General features: G+C 37.8%; 1 long non-coding RNA gene across 1 annotated transcript; it reads left to right on the forward strand.

Annotated features, from left to right (window-relative positions):
- Positions 1 to 1,460: 1,460 nt before the first annotated feature.
- LOC121321127 lies at positions 1,461 to 17,359 on the forward strand. Its single transcript, XR_005950913.1, has 4 exons — positions 1,461 to 1,603; positions 3,371 to 3,427; positions 16,152 to 16,211; positions 17,330 to 17,359. It is a non-coding gene; the product is annotated as an uncharacterized LOC121321127 (long non-coding RNA).
- The last annotated feature ends 117 nt before the right edge of the window (positions 17,360 to 17,476 follow it).

A 17,476-nucleotide genomic window follows, 5' to 3' on the forward strand; every position in this document is an offset into this window, starting at 1 on the left:
TACTGAAAATTCAGATAACTAGCAAATACAAATGCAATCTCTGCCCCTGTGCCTGTGCTTCTTGAATAGCACGACAATGTGTATGTGTGTGTTTGTTGTTGTCAGATATCGCCACGCCCGGGTGCTTTGTGAAGTGGCGGTATTCCACGACGACACACTCAAGAGTGCTATATTGCGATTACACAATAGCTATGATGTGTAATTAAAAACAACGAACAGAAATAGGTTTAAAGAGAGAACCTCTAACAGCCTCCCTAAATATCCACGGTCTTTTTGGTGATTTTGAAGAAACAGCGTAATCTTGAATGGTCAACAGTATAAAATGCACTGTGTGGTAAGAAAAAACAAGACATAGCATTCATGTCCAAAACGAGTGGCATGCACTTTTAAACACCCAGTGTCCTGTAAGCAATAGGTTCACTGCTTTTCTTTAGAAACAGCAATAACTTGGAAGTTGACAAGCAGATAGCGCACTCTAGTGGAAAAACAGATACAGTGCACAAGTACTCCAACAATCAGAGTGACTTGGCATTGGTTACCTCTTTTACCCAGCTCAGACCATGCTGACTTTCTACATACCTTGTTATACCTCAACATATAACCTCTTCAGTATAGTAGTGACACCCCAACAGTATACACCAATGCTGAAAATTGTACAGGTCACTTCTTCAATATACTACCACAAATGAACACAATGGGACTTACTGCTATGCAATATGATTGTAGCAGGGACCCAGTATAACAAATATTGAAAAATGCCATGGCGGTTACGACTCTATCTTAAATAATACATACTAACATTAAAACTTCAAATTCACAAACATCTCAGAAGAGGGGTGTAAATGGTGCTAAAGCTAATAAAATTAGGTAGTATTTCTTTTGGCTAACCTATACAACTAATGTGTGTTAGGTTTTTAGGAATAACCTGCAGATAATTATGTCCTGTAGTGGAAACCCCTTTCTGCATATTCAAAACATAAAATGACATTATTAAAAACATACATAGATATTTCTTTGTAGTGGGTAATATGTAATGAAAAGGAAATTGCTGATTCCAGACAGGAAAACTGTGCCTAAAATGCTAATATGGAAGATGAAGGCACCAATCTACAAAACACACGTCTCGGCTTTTCGGTCAGCAGTTTGGAATTGCAATGATTTTCAATGGGCTTCATAGAGATATATTAGTAATAATCTCCCTTTATCTGGGGAACTTGAAACAAGTGACATGCACCGAAAACAGACATGAGAATTTGAAGTCGGGTGGGTATTTACTGAAATCAGTCACTTAAGCCTATAGTTAACTCGTTACAACATCACAAGCAGTATCTTGGCACCCGAGTTCCAAAAATGACTTGCCAGAAAGAAACGCCTCTTGATTGCGTCACCCCTCGCAAATGGGAGTCGAGGCCGAGGCCAGTGTAGCGCTGGCAATGTGACTGATTAGAGTAACGGGATGGGTGAGATACACAAGTTGGATCGGAGTTACAACTGTTTTAGTAACTTTGCTTGTGTTGTTTTGACTACCTGCATTCTGTTCTTAAACGGGTGCACGAATGAAAATGTCAAGAAGATATGCCAAGTCAGCTGCAAAAGTAATTTGGTAAGAATGATAGAAGTGTATTGGAAATAAATACATACATAAATAAATAAATAAATAACGGTTTGGAAATTGCACCTGACGGGTTGCATTGAGTAAACAATAATATCCCGTCTAGCGTTATAATATCACAAGCTTTGAACAGCTTTGCACGATACATTATTATTCATAAAGCAAACCACGACTTGAAAATGTACCCTGGAAAACCAATCGTGTTATTTTTATCCATTACAGAATTGTGCTATTTATTATTGTCGCTTATAAATTATGTGACATATAAAAATATATTTAGATTAGTATAGATTAGCGTGCGTTTATTGAATTGTTAAAATGCGTTATAACATAACTTTTGAAAACCTCAGAACCTGTGCTCTCTTGCGCTTGAATAGACCACAGTTAATCTGATAATGAATGTCTTTCGGCATCTCATGTTTTTACTCCACGTCTTACTGTACCTAGCCGATACAATAAAAGTGTATGCATTTGTTTGTTTTGTATTTGATTTTATTACTACACCGTGCAAGGGTGCACTTTTTGGCAACAGTAAGGATTTCATTTGGGGTGTTTATTTCGTTCATTCAATATGGACTGCAGACCAATATGAACATATTTTTTTGAAGGCTGGAATTCACATAAAGGTGTTTCAAGAAGTTTAGATGACCCAAAAGTTTACCACGGTATTTTTTGTTTCTTTGTTTGTTTGCTGTTTTAGTGTTCCTATGTTTGTACTATGTATTTATTAGTTTACCCTGATTTGCCATGTTTATTACTATGTTTTACGACACCCCGCTATTATTTACAACCTTTACCTGTGCATTAACATGTTATCCTTTATTCATATTACAAGTTGCTTTTTTTACAATGAGAAAGTTTCATAAAGGGAAGCAGCATGTGGCGCGTTGTTTGGAGACCCAGGCAAACATTATTCTCCAAAGTATTTCAGATGGACGTGATAATAATAACTTCTAATTACTGAGCGCCTTAGGGGAGCAAATTAAGATTTCTTTAATGCGCTATGGTTGTGTGGCAACCGATAATAATACAATCTGTATTCAATTGTGCAGTATAGTAGTCTTTTATATTTTGCCACCACTTTTTGTATTTGTCAATGTGCCATTCATAACACTGTGTAACAAAAAAAAAAAAAAAAATTGTTCCTGGGTAGTAAGTGTTATTTCCTAATTGCTTATGCATCAAAAGTATAGAAAATGGCTATTATTCCCCACAAACTTTGCTTTTGTGACCAGGACAGTGATATTTCAAAATATCACTATTTCCAATGGGAAAATGGGCAAATGTGTGTCTTTTCGTTCATATAAAGTCAGAAAAAAACAACATATGAATCCAAATTAACATGTATTTATACTAAAGTAATACAAAGATGACTACAAAAGATTTAGAAGTGAGTAGTTTTTCGAGTAGTAAATCTCGAAAAACTACTCACTTCTAAATCTTTTGTAGTTTTTTTCTGACTTTATGTGAACGAAAAGATACACATTTGCCCATTTTCCCATTGGAAATAGTGATATTTTGAAATATCACTGTCCTGGTCACAAAAGCAAAGTTTGTGGGGAATAATAGCCATTTTCTATACTTTTGAGGCATAAGCAATTAGGAAATAACACTTACTACCCAGGAACAAAAATTGTGTTACATAGTGAATCCATTCATTAATAATTATTAAGTGGCTGGACCACAAACAAGCAATCTTTTAACCTCTTTTAGTAGCTTCTTTGTTTTACAAGGCAATGTGCTTCTTTCTTTTAATAGGAGATGAATACATTGGAGTCTGATTGGGGATGTGACATTGAGAGGAAACTGTCTGTGGTAAGTTTGACCCCTACTCTTTATGCATGATGCTGTTGAGCTACTTTGATCTCAGCGAGGCAAAATAATCTAATTTGTGATTTCACATTTAATACATCTGACTTGAGATGAGCTGCAGAGCATGTCTGAAAAGTTTGACCAATTTGTGGATTTTATACAAGTGTTGTGTTGTGGTTTATCATATTGGATTTTATACAGGTGTTGTGGTTTATCATATGAATGTAACAATTCACTGCACTCGTACACTAACCTTTCAGGCCATAGTCCATTCTGACTGTTCAGTGATTTACCATCTTGTTAATAAAAATGATTGTAAATGTTGTGACTTTTCCAATTGCAATGTTTGATTGTATTATGTGGTCTAAAGGGTGTTACAGTGTGCATCTGACAGGGATACAAGGCCATAAAACACAAGAAGGTTTCATTCAAGCTTAGTTTCACAGTGCATTGATCGACTGCATGACAATGATTTTGCTAAACAACTTGATGAATCCACTGACATTTCTAAAATGCCCCATGTACTCGTCAATATTCGGTATGTGTGGAATAAGAGCTTACGACAACAATAAAGTCAGACAATATTTTCAAACTGTTAGATGATTTTATGACTTCAACAGAAATCCGCTGACTAATTGCACTGGGTTCTGCACTGCACCATTCCTTGCTCCTGCATACCGAGGTGAGATGTCTGTCTCGAGGCAGAATGCTTACGCGTATATTTAATCTCAAGGAAGAGTTATGTACTTTATTAGCTGATAAGAGACCCGAATTTGCCAAAGTGCTGAAAAATAACGTGTGGATGGCAAAACTGGGTTACCTCACAGACTTATTCAGTGAAATGAATAAGCTGAATAAACCTATGCACAGTGGGAGCACTCATTTTATTGTCCAGCGTGAAAGAACTGATGCCTTTAAAAGGAAACTACAACTCTAGAAAGTTTGTGTCTGTGGGGGGACTACTGATATGTTTGATCTCTTACATTCTGTCATTCAGGAATGAATCACTGACTTTGACATAATCAAACAGCAGCTGGCAGCACATCTGTCTGGTCTATTCATCAAGTGTAATACTTACTTTCTTGAACTCATAACGCAAGAGGTCACTACACACCTGTAAGCTACAAACCCCATTAGTGAGAATATTGAAGTTAAACTGCCACCCACTGTCCCAGCAAAGCTGTTAGAAGAGCTCAAAGTCTGGTGAGGCATACAAAGAAAAGAACAACATACCTACTGTCAAGCATGGAGGTGGTAATATCCTTCTATGGGGCTGTTTTTCCTCTAATGGCACAGGAAATTTGGTTCCAATACATGGTAAAATGGAGTCCATAGCATACCAAAAGATATTGGCCAATAATCTGAAACCCTTCTCTACAAAACTTGGTTTAAAGTTCAGTTGGACATTCCAACACGACAGTGATCCAAAGCACACATTAAAATCTACTTCAGAATGGTTAATGAAGAATAAAATCAAGGTTCTGGAATGGCCTAATCAAAGTCCCAAGCTAAATCCGATTGAGAATCTTTGTTATGAGCTAAAGGTGCCTCAGCCTGCTATTAATTCCATTGTCCTTGTCAGGGTATGAATACTTTTGAATTAGCATTTTTTGAGTTTTGCCAAAAAAATTGCTGAAATAAATAATTGTAGATCTATTTCGTGTAACTTTTTTCCTCATCCACAATAGCAACTTTTGCTACAAAAGATTTTCCCTCTAATTCTTTGTTTTCGAGAAATTTCTAGAAATGAAAAATTATAAATTTATATATAATATTTTATATATATACTATATATATATATATATATATATATATATATATATATATATATATATATATATATATATATATATATTATATATATATATATATATATATATTATTTATAGCTCTTGGGAGGGGGGAGGGGGGTCTCAGAAGCAAAAAGGTTGAGAACACAGTTTCTAAAATGCATTTCCACTCTTGTGATATTTATTGCACTGTTTATATGTTTTGGGTATAGGTTGTGGTGACCTGCATGTTTTATGTTACTGCCTAATGTATATATTCTTCACATGTTGTTTGTTGTTTTGGATTGAATTTTGCACTTAAAAAGTGAAAGTTGAAAGTCGCCTCCTATTCCCTAGCTGTAACTAAGATTTTTCCAGTTCTGGCTATGAAGTGAAGCAGAGACTACAGCTTGCTGGGATGCTCAATTCCTGGTGGTGATAACAAAGTGTAGGAGCGTGAGTCAGTCCAGGCTGTTCCAGCTCTCCTTATGATGCAAGACAGAGTCAATATGTCTGTTTGCTGAAGCACAGGGAGGGAGGTGAGAAAACAGAGGAGCTGCAGAAATTCCTTCTTGGGGTGTTTCTGGTGTGCTGGTCTCCCGTCTCCATCACCATTCTTCAGTGACGTGGAGCTAGTATTGGGCATATAGTCTGCTATTCATACAGATACTTGGAATGTAATCTGGACCCAGAGACATAAAAGAAAATAATAATAATAAAAAATACTCATAATTTTACCTTTTTACCTTTCATTAATTTACACTAATAAAATATATTTCTTCACTCCTGATGTTTATTTGTAAATCTTGCCAAACTAGCTGCTTAATTCCTAATCTTAATGTAATGTTTTTACGATTTTGGACATAAAATGGGCTCTGGTGCATTGGGTTCTAGTCTGTGTCTCACATTCCCCTTCTGTGTGTGTGTGTGTGTGTTAGAGAGGGGGTTGCTGAATGAGCTTTAGAATTCTCTACTTGTGCAGTGCTCCCTAAAGCAAGATGACAGCAGGAATGTTGATGCCGAGCAGTGATGTATTGCTCTGTTCTAGGAAGAGATCACAATCCTAGTCTAGTTGTGCATTGATAATGGCTGTTCATAGACATCTTTGCTTAATCTTTTTTTAACCTAGCCTAGGCAAGTTCTTTGCACTGTTTTGAAAAGTCCAGAGTTAGTGGCTCTTGACTTCTCAGTGAGTGTCCTAAAAATCGAATTCTAGTAGATTCTGTTCCTGTATCAGATTTTAATGTACAACGTGAACTGGACAGTAAATTGTGAAAGAACAGTATTAAAATAAAAATTTCATTTTTTAATTTTGAACCTACTAGATTTTTAAGCCAAAAAACAATTATGTATTACATATTCCTCCCATCAACCCACGGTTTGAACAAACCCCACATTTCTCTCAGACAGCAGTAGTCATTATTCTGTGTTGTGAGGTTAAGCAGTTAATCAAACAGCTGACTGTGCTCTGGGTTGTATACTAGTTGAGTCAGACATGCAAAGTGTTCTTAGTTGGTGATCATGCATTCCCTTGACCTTTTGGTGACAGACCCTAACAGCACATTAAATGAGACCTGCTTTTAGCTGACCAGTGCACATGCCTGAGATAATTGGCCAGGTCCCACTGAGGCAAACCATCTGCTACTCAGAGGGCTCCATGACGGCAACTGTTGACAGTGAGAAAGTTCACCCTGATACAGCAGCTGTCATTCATTTTTTGAAAGTACATGGACACATTTTTTAATATTTGAAGAAACACTGCTTGAAATGTATGCGGTGGCACAAATGGCCGTGTATGTATTTATTCAGGTAAAAAGATCATACAAATGACATAGATGACACACATGCTACTAAATAGAAGTAGGATATTAATTTGATTAGGTACTGGGTTATTTTTTTATTATAATACGGTACAAATTATACTTTTGTTACAGAATATTTGAATATTAATTTTCATTATGAAAGAATGCTCATACCCATGTAATTTGTAATATTTAGTTTTTATTACCTTCAAGACATAGTCTTGAGATGTTGCTACTCAACTGTTACAAACCTACCCAACGGTTATAGGGTAGACGGTTTAAAATGCAAGAAGAAATTTGACTAGAAATTCTATCTAAAGATTATCAGTACTCATACTTGTTATGTGGATGGGTCCTGGATTTGAAAACAGCAGGACAAGTTCTGATTCCACTCAACACAGAAAGGGATGTGGACTGAAAATTCCCCTTCATACTGTAGCTTCAGCTGCCATTTGTTCCCCTTGCTTCAATAGTGAATTTGGTTGGTTTTCAGAATCCTCCAAAGAACAGCAGAGTTGAAAGGTCACCGCCTCATGTGATCAGTGATTAACAATATACGTGTAACGCAAGTTGTTTGCACAGTCATGTCTCCATACCTGGGGCAGTGATTTGATCCCAGGCAATATCATTCAGTTTAGATTGCAAAAGTGTTATGGTATGATCAAGACCTCAAACATGTTCTATGGTTTTGAGGTGAAACAAGGGTGTTTGATTTAATCTCCATGACAAGATGCTTAGCTTTTCCCACAGTCTGTTTTTGACCATCACTACCTACGTGACTGATTTAAAGCTAATTGATTAAGTGTGTGGGGCTGCTTTGATTTAATCTTTTTGATACACAATGTCATGATAGTGAGCAACGAAAAAGCCATTAGCACTCAGAATTTGAGATAATGTGAATTTGTTTTAAATTAAATACCCTATATTTTACTTTAATTACATCTCAGTTTATGTGTGTAGGTCTATAACCTTTGTTATATATCCCTGTTTCATAGTGAGATTCAACTAGAAACAGAAAGAAATTCCATGGACAAACATTTGCTTTCATCAGAGCATCAAAAACTGCAGTATTCTAAACAGTCAATGGGTGCGTCATTTCTAAAATTTTCTTCCAGGATCTCTGTAAAGTTTAATGAAATATTGCTATAAAATAGGTAAATATTTGAGGTGCTGTATTATTTGATTGAATCCCCCCGGAGAGAATCTTGAATACCATATTTATTTTAGAACTGGGAAGTTTTTCTTTAAGAGATGCCAGCGGCAGGACAAAACAGAACCCAGTGTACCATCTGAAATACAACTCCATCGTAGGAGCTCTGATCCTGGCAGTGTCACAGATAGTAAACATGATCCCGATGAGTGTGCCCTTCTTCGGGCTCCAGTGGGTATAATTTGATTTTGATCCAGAGAGTTGTAAAAGAAATGAAAGCTGCCCAGATGACAAGAGATTAGATGTGGCAGTAAACCATGTTATCTCTTACATAAAAAAAGCAGCTGATTTGCTATGAAAATGTTTTTGAGATCAAAAACATTTGAAATGGTAACTGATTTGGCATGCATCTTGCAATATCAATACATAATCCCAGAGGGGACTGAAATTACAGCTGCACTCCCCTAGTGGTCATTTCTAAAACTACCTGCTTTGAACACCTCACTATTAGAATGTACAAATGGAATGAAGATTTGAGATTAGTGGATATTATTTGCTATGTCAGTGAAGTGAGATGGGGTTGTCATACAAAGAGTACAAGAGAAGTCATTACATTTTTGTCATTGACATTCTGACTCCAAGATCTACACTGTACACTCTCAGCAAAATTAAAAGTGTAGTTAACTTTCTGCTAATAAGTTCCAACAAGGATGTGACTTATAATATGGAAGTACCTGACCTTGTGAAAGGACAAGACTTCAGATACTGGGCTGTCCAGTTTGTTATATTTGTTATATTTTGGCCATAACGTACTGGACTGACTAGTATTTGAAGTCTGGGACTGCCAGTCACAGTGCTAAACCTCAGCTTCTCTGTGTTAGGACAGACAAAGGTAGAGTCCTAGCTTTGGAGCTACCTCTCATGTGCCAGGTTTTAGTTGTAGGTCATCTAAACATGCTGTCTAACCACTCGCTGGACAGAGAACATGTGAAGCAATTCCTATCTTAAGTAATTATCACTTTACACCTTTGATCCTGGCATGCCTTTATGACACACCATCTGAATGTGGACTTCCCTCTGCACTCACAATGTCTCATGTAATTATGTGCCGGGAAGTCATCAGTGTGTGAATGCTACAGGGCTCATCATCGCTTTGTTATCCGTCTGGAATGTGCTGTTTGTGGGAGGGGGTGGGGAGCTATCCTGCTTGTCAAAGCGTCCACATAGCGAATGAATGGACGGGTTAGACGCCTGATTAGTCCTTGGGCCGCAGCAATATAAAAGCTGTCGGAAGTGTGCAGGGGAGGATGGAAGGGAGCCCTCAGCCCCTGAATGCAGAAAATTCCTGTTTTTTCATGATGAAAGAGTGGGAAAAATTCTGTCTCCCTTTCTCGTTAGTATCCAGCTGAGCAGGCCTCCAAAGCCAAGCAGGATATGGGGCTGAATCTGAAATTCATTAGCTGTTTTAGAAAACGAGCCTTAGTAATTTCACAAACAGCTAATAACTCAGGTTCATATGATAGTGTTTCTTGTGCTAATACGAGGTAGGAAGTTGGTTTGCACTTATTTATAAGAAGAAAATTCTGACAAGAAAAGGTAAAAATCACCTACCTGTATTTTTATAAACAGAAGTGCATTATGCACTCACAAGAAAAAGTCGTCAGAGGTGACAGATTCCTTAAAGAAAGTGTATCCTTTATCTATCCCGTAGTCAAATCTGTAATTTGATTTTAAAATTGATGGACACTTGCATCCATTTTCAGTTCTTTAAGCAGAGTGAGAACCCTTTGGGATCCATAGTCTCTCATGCTTCTGGGGCTGTGAGAGGGAATGAAAGATGGAAGACTGTTTTCAGGTATCTATGACAACCTGTTAGCAAAGCTTGAGTTTTGAAAGAAGAGGTTACTGCAGGCCAATGTGGTGAATAATAACAACTGTTAATGGGGCATGCCGTCATCTTTCTGGTATGCAAGTCCTGGTGAAAATGTTGAGTTAGGATGTTACTTTTTAACAGCATTTTAATACAGTGGAACTAATTCCTACACAAGTAGTTGCAGTAGGCTGACTACAGTGGCTCTCAAAAGTATTCACCCCCCTTGGACTTTTCCACATTTTGTTGTGTTACAACATGGGATCAAAATGGATTTAATTAGGAGTTTTTGCCACTGATCAACACAAAAAAAGTCCATAATGTCAAAGTGAAAAATAAAATCTACAAATTGTTCTAAATTAATTACAAATATAAAACAGAAAATAATTGTTTGCATAAGAATTCACCCTCTTTGCTATGACACACTGTCACAGAGACGGCCGAAGTGGGCGGCGTCAGAACCAGGAAAGGTAATGCAATACACAAAACACAGGACAGATGAAATGAAATGATGAAGACGCCTGTTGGCGCCGGTTTAATACAAAATAAAAGGTTTAACAAACACGAAAAACACAGGACACGGCACTCTACGCCAAAATAAATAGACAAACAAAAACAGACTAAACTTAACAAAACGGTGCACGGACAGACACTGACAAACACGGTGAGCGGATACTTTCTCCTCTTATTACTACTACTACTACTACTGCTTATTTCCTCCGTCTCCAATCCCGTTCTCCGCTCACCGAACACCCAACCACCAGTATGTGACAACGTGCATCTATATATACTATTGTGCTGGGATTCAATTACCAATTAATTATTCACTTGAATCCCAGCACGTGAATTAATAAAGTGCAATTCCCCGTGCTCACATATTACTACATTTTACTTGCACGTGAAGTGCTGTGCAATCCTCGTGCCTAAATACACATATACATTTTTAAACACTCGTGTTACACAGACCCGTTTATATCCCGTGTACCAATGTCTATACACCAACATTTAAACACACCACACGCAACACATAACAGATAATATACACAGGGGCGGGCACTTTGTTACACACACCTAAATAAGCTCTGGTGCAACCAATTGTCTTTAGAAGTCACATAATTAGTTGAATGGAGTCCACCTGTGTGCAATTAAGGTGTTTCACATGATTTCAGGTTAAATACTCTTGTCTCTGGGAGGTCCCACAGTTGGTTAGTACATTTCCTAACAAAAACTACATCATGAAGACAGGAACATTCAAAGCAAATCCAGAATAAGGTTCTTCAAAAGCACCAATCAGGGGTAGGATATAAGAACATTTCCAAGGCATTGAATATCCACCTGGAGCACAGTAAAGTCAATTATTAAGAAATAGAGAGAATATGTCAGAACAGGCCGTCCTCAAAAGTCCGGGCGAGAAAGGCACTAGTCAGGGAGGCTAAAGGAGTTACAGTCTTCCATGGCTGAGCTGGGAGACACTGTGCATATGGCAACAATAGCCCAGGTGCTTCACGAAACTGGCCTTTATGGGAGAGTGGCAAAAAGAAAGCCATTGTTGAAAAAAACTCACATCAAATCTCAGCTAGAGTTTGCCAATAGGCATGTGGGAGACTCTGAGATGAAGTGGAAGAAGATTCTATGGTCTGATGAGACCAAAATAGAGCTTTTTGGCCTCAACACTAAGCGCTATTTTTGGTGCAAGCCTAACACCGCACATCATTCTGAGAACACCATCCCTACCGTGAAGCATGGTGGTGGCAGTATCATACTATGGGGATGCTTCTCTGCGTCAGGGCCTGGAAAGCTCATGAAGATAGAAGACATAATTGATGCAGCAAAGTACAGAGAAATCCTGGAGGAAAACCTGCTGAAGTCTACAAGAGACCTGGGACTTGGGAGAAGATTTATCTTCCAGCAGGACAATGACCCCAAACATACAGCCAAAGCCACACTGGAGTGCCTTAAAAACAAAAAGGTCAATGTCCTGGAGTGGCCCAGTCAAAGCCCGGACCTCAATCCAATCGAAAATATGTCGAAAGAGTTGAAAATTGCTGTTCATCAAAGGTCCCCATCCAACTTGACAGAGCTTGAGCAATTTTGCAAAGAATGGGCAAAAATTGCAGTGGTCCAGATCTGCAAAGCTGGTAGAGACATATCCAAATATACTCATGGCTGTAATGACTATAAATATTGACTCAAGGGGGGAATACTAATGCAATCAATTATTTTCTGTTTTGTATTTGTAATTAATTTAGAACAATTTGTAGATTTTATTCATTATGAACTTTTTTGTGTTGATCAGTGGCAGAAACTCCTTATTAAATCCATTTTGATTCCATGTTGTAACACAATAAAATGTGGAAAAGTCCAAGGGGGGTGAATACTTTTGAGAGCCACTGTATGTATGAGCTTTACACAGGTAGGGGTGTTTTAATAGGTAGCACAACCAAGCATAGATAAAGGATGATGAAGCACAGACAGTTATGCTACAACTTGGCATATTGTATGGTATTCACATAGTAAGTATAACCATGGGAAAAGTGGTTCCCCTGAAGACTCTCACCTTTAGGGAGCTCTGTGCTCTTAAACCAATAAATTTCTCTACTGTTCATTCTTGGGGATAGTTTCAGAGGTCTTAAATGTAGTTATTTTTTTAAGAACGACAAAGTCATAAAAGTGTACAGAATAGGGGATGGTATAGAATTTGGGTAGCTTTTTAAAGGAAATTACTTGTAATTTTATGTAGTAATACAACTCTCAACTTATTTGCCATAACGTAAATTTAAACAATGGTTACTGGACTAAAATGTTTTAGTAAATCGTAACACAAGTTGCAAGAAAACCACCCTACTGAAGACAAGAGAGGCGACTCGATCCTTGCTCTTGTTCAGATAAGTTGATTATTTACAATAACACCCCCCAAGTAAGAAGCCCTCAGGTAAGAAGGTGCCAAGCCCTCAAATAAGAAAGTATCAAGCCTTTAAAAACCTTAAACACAAAACAATACCAAGGAAAAAGCCTCCAATTTGGAAGTGAGAGCCGGCCAAGTTGTATATACAGTACATATGACAAAGATGTGTCAAATGGGGGGCATGCTAGAACAAATCTGCTGCATGAATTATACAGTATAGTTTATACAGCGATTGAGTACAAGAAGACTAGATACTATATACTATATATCACGTGAGCTACAGTTCTACCCAGATGTGATTTACCGCAACGACAATGGGGTACCAGGAAAATAATAAATAACATAAAATAAAATGTCTGATGTCTATTAATACATTATTTTATTCTTTCTACAGTGTGTCTCATATAATACGTTGGTATGAGGGAAGCAAGAACACTGTATTTAGCTTGTTTGTCACAGTTAAAAAAAAACACACACATGTGTAATAATGGTTCACTTGGCTGCACAAATGCAGTTTGTTTTTTTGGGTTTTAAACTTTAATTTTGGTTTTACTGAAAACAGATTGGATGTCGAAAGCAGCTGAAACAGTTGATAAAAAGCATAACCGATCATAACCGACCTGCATCCCTACATTAGATAATGACCGTAGTACTGTACCTACCCACACTGTGTGAAAACTAGAACGGTTGGGCTAATGCATTAGCAAAAAAGTTTGTTTACTTAAGAGGCTTTAACCTCTTCAGTAGCACTCTGTGAACATATTCTTGTTTTTGCAAAACTTGGCTAGCCATTGTTTTCTCTCATCCATCCATTTCTTATACAGTTTGATGCAGGGGGATATAGGGGAGGATACAGTGGGGGAACCTTTGCTTATATCTACAGTTCTAGTTATATTGTGTATCCTAATCTGGCAGGATACAGAGGCTGTCTTTTTGTCTGACGGCTTGTCTCTACTCTATGGCATGCTTCCAGTTGAAGTTTCCACTTAGGCAGATGGGGATCATGTGATTTCTTTGGAACACAGGAGTACTGGAAATGATCTGGCAACTAGGATTCTACAGTCTCAGATGACGCTAGAGGATTATGAAAATTGATATTGGAGCACTAGAAAAAGTATCCAGTTATGATAAGTAATTCTTAGTCACCAATTGTTTACATCTAAAAAATGCTTTTTAAATTGGGATGAAACTTGGTCTTAGACAAGTCTGTTTGTCTGTATTTAAAACTTTCAGTATTCAGCAGGGAAAATACACTACCGGTCAAAAGTTTTAGAACACCCCCATTTTTCCAGTTTTTATTGAAATTTAAGCAGTTCAAGTCCAGTGAATAACCTGAAATGGTACAAAGGCAAGCGGTAAACTGCCAGAGGTTAAAAAAAAAAGTTTAGATTACCAAAAACTGAAAAACAATTTCAGAGTTATACAGAAAGGCCTTTTTCAGGGAACAAGTAATGGGTTAACAACTTACAGCTGTTCTGCAGCAATGGAAGTAAATTAAGCCTTGAAAGTTGATGCTAACAATTCCTACAGGTGTCCCAACTTGTGCTGATTACTTACAAACCCTCTGTCTGTATAAAAGCAGTGTTGGAACAGACTGTGTTACTACACCCTCTTAAGCATTATTTGGACAGTATTGTACTGCAGGAAGTAGTATATTGCTATCATAATGGCAAGAAAAAGGCAATTAACATGAAGACAGACAGACCATTAAAACCCTTAAAAATGTAGGTCTTTCCTTTAGAGAAATTGCAAAGAAAGCCAATGTGTCAGTGAGTACCATTTCCTACACCATCAAAAGGCACTTGGAAACTGGAGGAAACTCTGACAAGAAGAGGTCTATCAGACCCAAAACCACAACAGAATCAGAAGACAATTTTCTGAGAGTCAACAGCTTGCGTGATAGGTGGCTCACAGGACAACAGCTTCAAGCACAGCTTAATACTGGCCGAAATAAGCAAGTCTCAGTTTCAACTGTGAAGCGAAGACTTCGAGCTGCAGGTTTGACTGGTCGAGTGACAGTAAGAAAGCCATTACTAAGATGGCAAAATAAGAAAAAGAGGCTTGCCTGGGCCACGAAGCACCGCCAGTGGACTACTGAAGACTGGAAGAAGGTCTTATGGACCGATGAATCAAAATTTGAAATCTTCGGTTCATCACGCAGGGTTTTTGTACGCTGTTGAGTAGGCGAAAGGATGGTTCCTCAGTGTGTGACACCAACTGTCAAACATGGAGGAGGAAGTGTGATGGTCTTGGGCTCTTTTGCTGGATCCAGAGTCAGCGACTTGCACAGAGTGAGTGGCACCCTGAACCAGAACGGCTACCACACCATTTTGCAGTGCCATGCAATACCCTCTGATATATGCCTAGTTGGTCAGGGGTTCATCCTACAGCAAGATAATGACCCAAAACATACCTCCAGGCTATGTCTGAACTACCTTAGAAGAAAAGAACAAGACGGTAGGCTTCAAATTATGGAATGGCCAGCACAGTCTCCAGACTTAAACCCCATCGAGCTGGTTTGGAATGAACTGGACAGAAGGGTGAAAGCAAAGCAACCTACAAGTGCAACACATTTTTGGGAACTTCTGCAACAGTGTTGGGAAGAACTTTCCGAACAATATTTGATTTCCATTGTAGAAAGAATGCCACAAGTGTGTTCGGCTGTTATTTCTGCAAAAGGTGGTTACTTTGATGAGTCGAAAATTTTGATTAAATTTTGTTAAACAAAACGATTCCATGATTTCTTTTTTTATCTCCAATTGTTTATTTGTTCTATGCTTTAATTTCAGAGTACATTGAGACATTAAACTGCGTAAATTTCAATAAAAACTGGAAAAATCGAGGTGTTCTAAAACTTTTGACTGGTAGTGTAGGACATGGTGATTTACTTTTTCATGTTATGGGTGGCTCTGATTTCAAACTTACAGCTCCAATTGAAATACTTCAATGACCCTTTGCAAGGTTATTTATCCAAACTGTACCATATGGTGTTGTTGCAGTATAACAAGATTTGATCCCAATGAAGGTGAATGCAGAGAGACGCCCCTCGTCATGTAATGTGCAGGGGTATAAAGTTAAAATTTACATTGAGGAAAATATTAATGATAGCATAGTGGTGAGATGCCTAGCGTACCTTTAGAATGTGGAGTGTCTGTGCCAGTCTTGTGTAACATGCATAACAGGAGCTATCTGAACTGCAAGTAAAGTGTGTACTTCTGTCCTTTACTTTAGTGCTCTGATGTGTGTAGTCAGTGGAACTATACAACCCTCCAAGACTGTTTCAGCAGATGTGTAAGTATCTGTCTCTCTTGCATTTAGCATGTGTGCCATTTCAGTGAGAGCCAAATGTAGTAAAATAGTATTAAACATATTGGCTATTCCTTTATATATCTGCTGACCTAACCTATAGCACATTACATATAGCAGGCAACAAGAACAGGAGTGGTGCCTGCCATACAGTAATACAGATTTTTTTAGTACCATATATTCCTAGATGCCCACTCAGATCACAGAATGCCACGTAGCTTACTGTCCCACAAATTAAAAAACAAAACAAAAACAAAAACAAAAAAACACAGGTGGGAGAGCAGTCAGTTATAGGTCCTCAAAACTCTGGAATGGTCTGCCTAGCTCTGTAAGGGAAGCACCAAGTGTCACTGCTTTTAAAACAAGATTAAAAACACAATTTTATAGTGTAGTGTTTTTTATGCTAAAATGATGTTCCTTTTGTTCTCTGGCTTGTTTTACTGTTCTGTATGTTTCTTTTGTTTTTCTTGCTTTTCTTGCATTCTCTTATTAATATTGGTCAATGTTTTTATTCATGTGAAGCACTTTGCAGCAATTTTTATTGTGAAAGGTGCTAGATTAAAAATAAAGATTATTATTATTATTATTATTATTTATTATTATTATTATTATTATTATTATTATTTTTACTGTAATGCAGGCTCAGTCGACCACAGTGTCTTTATATTGGTTAGTGCCAGCACCCTCTAGTGTACAGCAGTGAATTGCAAGCAAATCAGAAAGTAACTTGGTCCAGAGTTTCAGATCATTATTTGTATTTACTGTATCTACGATGGTTCTGGCTCTTACTTCTAAAAGACACTTTGGCTGATGTAACCTATGATACACATCTCTATGACAGACTAGAACTGAAGAGCCACTCCCAAACTCAGGTGGAAGCACCTTACATTCAGGACTCCTGTGAGTTTTGAGCACTTTAACTAATGCAGTTGTTCTTCTTATTAGAAGTTTCATTGATTATGCCGTAGAACAGGTAAATAACACACAGGACACAAAGACAAGTCACTATATTTATTGACTGAATCTACCCCAAGGCAAAGTCTGCTTTATTTTGCTGTAATGAAGAGACCATAATGATTCAATACATATGTTTTTCTTTGCAGGGCTCTAGTTACAGTCTGTTGTGTGAGGTGAGTGGTAATGCAGCGTTGGCAAGCAGAGAGAACCCTAAGTACCCTGTAACTGTGAGAATGCATTCAGAACACAAACAAAATCTGTGAAAGCACCAAAAACACACGTTGAGCCCAACT

The sequence above is a fragment of the Polyodon spathula genome, chromosome 9, assembly GCF_017654505.1.
Source record: "Polyodon spathula isolate WHYD16114869_AA chromosome 9, ASM1765450v1, whole genome shotgun sequence".
NCBI classification, from domain to species: domain Eukaryota; kingdom Metazoa; phylum Chordata; class Actinopteri; order Acipenseriformes; family Polyodontidae; genus Polyodon; species Polyodon spathula.